At 28.2% G+C, this 4,345-nt stretch overlaps 1 protein-coding gene across 1 annotated transcript in view; it reads right to left on the bottom strand.

Moving 5' to 3' along the window:
• Nucleotides 1–4,345, bottom strand: part of LOC106471405 (bifunctional heparan sulfate N-deacetylase/N-sulfotransferase-like) — a 37,669-nt gene that overhangs the window by 9,808 nt on the left and 23,516 nt on the right. The window lies entirely within an intron of this gene.

The raw sequence follows: 4,345 nt of genomic DNA, 5'->3' as shown, positions 1-4,345 counted from the left end.
AGTGCACTTTGGTAACACTACATTCCAACAATGGCTTCTATGTCATGTTGCTTAGCAACAAAAGTATGACCTAATATTGTTGTTTGTCTATGTACTGAAAGTATAAAATGAAATGTATAGACAACAAAACTTTTCAGTCACAGGCAGTAGAGTGGTAACAGGTATAACCACATTTGTTCTCCTATTACATATTGCACAGATAATGGTATTTTAAATTGGAGTTAATGAGTGGATGTAAAGAGAAGCGTGGCTGGTTTCATTTTTACATTTATCATTTCAATTATAGATATTTTATCCCTGGATTCACGTGCTTTTGTATTATATATATATATATATATTTTTTTTTAATAATCTTTCTAAGTTTTATTGATGCCCTTTCGTAAATCTCCAATTTTGTTATTATACTCTTTCTGTACTTCCTTATTAATTTGTTTATGTCATTTTGTACATTTTCTATGGGTTTCTTTAATATTGTCTTTGATTAAATTAAATTTTTTAGTAATTCTTTTATAAATTTTATGTTTCATTCTTGTAATTCACTTCTTAAATTCCCATCTCTTGCATCTAATTTTATCTCTGTCTTCTTGATCTTATTTTAATTTTTTGTAACTTTTTCTTGGTTTTCTTTTAATTTTCTGTCTTTTTTCTTTATCTTGTTTCAACTGTTTTGTCATAATCTTGCTTTGAGTATGTATAATCATCTCGAAGCTCAGTGCAACAAAATAATCTCCCTCCCAATATCAGTGTTGTAATGGTTTCTGTTGTTGGGCAGATTCCTTTGGATTATTTTGATAAAAGAATGCATAACATTGATAAAATCATTTTATTTCCTTAATTATATGTTCTACAACTTGCTTTTTTAACCCTTTAAGGATGGCACTTTTTAAACCCTTTTCTGTACAAGTCACAGAATTACATTCAAAATCTAATTAAACAACTTTACTATCAATATATGTAAATGAAATTGACATTATAATGTATGTTATAATTCAAAGTTTTATGATACACAAGTTTTAATTTCTTTGTTTCAAAAGAAACATTTAAAGAAATACTTAAACTTCACTTTTGTTGTCATATCAACCACAAGCTATGTAAAATCTCAACTTTTACTGTCTCTATCTTGAATCAGATAACACCAGCTATGTAAATGTATATTTAAACAAGTATGTTTACTTGCCCTATAGACAAGTATGTTTCTAAGTTCTTTGGCTGAATGCAGTAGAAACAAGTAATAACTTTTGTCAGCCTCTGAAAGGTGCCATGTCCACCTTTCACACATATCTTTGAGCTTTAGAAGCCAACATGTACTTACTGGACACATGTTTATAGTCAATAGAAAGAGCTCATTTTATACTTTAGTCCAACAATGGTTATTTTTAAATTGGCATTGAAGTCGTCATTATCAAGTAGTTGTAACTGATTGTAGTATTGTTGGCTGCTTGATCCATGATAGCACTTTGGTTGTTTTTACTGAATATGTTAAGGTTGAATAGACAGTTAAATTGTGTTTAGGGTTTACTCTTATATTTTATTTAATTATGCATTATTTGAAAGGCTTAATAATATTTATAAAATAACAAAAGCTTCGTCTTTTGCAGCAAGTTCTTACATTACCAAGCGAGTAAAAAAGATTTTACTGGAGGCTAAAGTATCTCTGCCATTCATACTCTTCTATCACCTGCAGGTAACCATTGATGTGCTTCAACATAAATAATAAATGGTAAAGAACGAGAAAGGAAAATAAAATATCAAAATTAAGCTATTAGTAAAAAGTTAAAGATGTGAAATTATGCATATGACACAAAGAAGATATTTTAGGACTATTGTACGAAGGTAAGTACATATTTCCATTTCTTAATTTTAAGCATTTCATTGCACTGTATGTTAATGATAATAATAATAGCTAAGGTTAGTGATATAGTAGAGAAAATGGAAAACAAAGTATAAAAATTTACCTTAAAAACATTTGATATTCATTTAGGAGATTTTAGAGATTATGCAAATGAAATGTAAAAATTGTAAGATAATAGTATTTTTATTCTTAAAATGAAAATCATTTTACAGGTGAACTATTAGGAGTCTGAGTGCAAATAACTACATTAAATAACAAATTTTTATTAGAATTAGTAGAAAAAATCAAAATTAAATATCTTATTCTTCTGAAACTACATACTTTTAAAAAAGATCTTGTCAAATTTCAAACGATTTCATCCACTAGTTTCATTTTTAAAAAGAAATTTCACAAGAGTTATGTAATCTATTAGCAATGTACATATATTGTTTTGGTAGGGTTAATATGGCTCAAATAATATTCTATGCTTTCAAGAAGATTCTAGTTATTAAGCCACACCTGAGAACACCTTCTGGCAAAATAACAATACAAGCATCTAAATTAAATATAGCCAAAAATAATTAGATTTGATAATACTCAATCAGAATACAAATCATTTTCCTGCCAATAAATGTTAAATTTGTATTTATCCAACATTATATTAAGTTGTTAAGAGAAACCTTTATGCAAGAACAAGTAACACACACAGTTACTAAAGCACACCAAGAAAGATCTTTAAGAGGAAATCTTCTGTGTATTTTGTAATGTATCATTGAAAAGTGAGCATAACTTCAATAGCCTGATTAATCTTAAAAGGCATTATTTTTTAGTTCTCCAAAGATATTTCACACACTTTTCCAGAGCTTTGAAAGAAAATCTATAATTTTCAAGACCTTGAATATTTTAGTCAAAATATTTAAGTACTTTTTAACACTTCAAGGATGTTTATGGATTCTATCTACTGTGACACACTTAAAGAATGGTCCACTACTGAGAGTAAAACAGGTCTCTTAAATGATTTTATTATAACACATTAAAGTTAAATATGTCTTGGTAGAATGATCTTATTACACTTTAAACATAGCTCTTCAAAGAAACATAAAGTAAAAAAAGGAAGAGGTATACACAAGTGATCAATAGTTTTAAACATTAGATTCTGCTCACATTTCCCATAATTACCAAAGTTATCTCAGTAGGGAAAATTCCTACATCAAAAATATAATGCTTTCTAGAGTAGCAAGAAAAAGATATTTTTCATTCAAATAACCCTTAAACAGAAGGAAGCAGATCACTATCACTATCCAGAAGAGAGAAAGGTAAGAAACTTATCAGAAATGTCAAATAAAAAAGGTATTAACCCTCTTGCCCCAGGTACCCATTACTGTGCATGACACAAGGTTTTAGTGTCTAACATTCAAAATTGTATTAAACTAATTTTTGTTTATGTTATACCAATTAGAATAGTATAAAATCTTAGTTAATAATCCAAATTTTACTAGTATACAAGTTTTAAGTTCTTAATTCTACAAGGGAATATAAAAAAAGCCTCAATTTCCACTAGCATGACCCACGTGACACATTTTGTCTTAGCATGTTATCATATCTATTTTATCCATCACCCATAGAAAATATAACAAATTAAAAGTAAAATACTCTCTATAAATTGTTATTGCTAAAAAAAACCATAATTTTTATAGCCTCAAATTTTGTTTGGCTACAGAACTATGGATTAGCAAAATCAGACCCCTCCTGCCACACCCACCTGTCGCATCATCTCTTTCACAATTCGTTGATAGTTCTATCTTATGTTTCATTATATTTTACCTATAACCAACAGAAAGTCAAGGTTTTAATATATCAAATGACGTTTTGTATAACATTGTATTCTGAACAGAATATCATCAATTTCACTCACAGTACAAGATTCATTTTCATGGGAATTTGTAATGGCTCTTGTCGCAAAGTTAGAGAGCCAGGAAAGTTTTGGGAGGTAAATGAATTTGTCTACTTTTTGCACATTATTAGTCTATATTCTTTAGTGTATTATTTAATCAAATAAGAATTATTAAATGCATTACTATCTATAGCATAAAAAGTTAGTGTTAACTCTCTTCTAAACTCGAGAGCAAGAAAAAAAAATTGGGTAAGTACTTTATTTCTTGTTTGCATATTTATTCTTCATTTATTATTATAAAAGTAACTAAAAATAAGGATCTTGTTAAGTTATTTAAGACTAGATTAGGTAAAATAAGTAATAATAATAATATATTTAAAGTGGCTCAAGAATCATGCACGTGAGCAGCTTGTGGGTAATGTAATTTGATATAGTAATGTGAGCTGCACATTCCCTGAGTGATTTACAACTTATAATGGCACGGATAGTAATTAGACACAGTTCAAAGGGCAGCAAAAAGAGCAATAAAACAATAAAATTTAATTATAAATAGATGTATACTGTTACAAACTTAGAGCTACTTGGGATAAATGAATGTAGTTTCATGATACAATTTGAAG

The sequence above is a fragment of the Limulus polyphemus genome, unplaced genomic scaffold (genome assembly GCF_000517525.1).
Source record: "Limulus polyphemus unplaced genomic scaffold, Limulus_polyphemus-2.1.2 Scaffold4602, whole genome shotgun sequence".
Classification (NCBI taxonomy): domain Eukaryota; kingdom Metazoa; phylum Arthropoda; class Merostomata; order Xiphosura; family Limulidae; genus Limulus; species Limulus polyphemus.
This window is presented reverse-complemented; position numbering and strand designations above follow the sequence as displayed.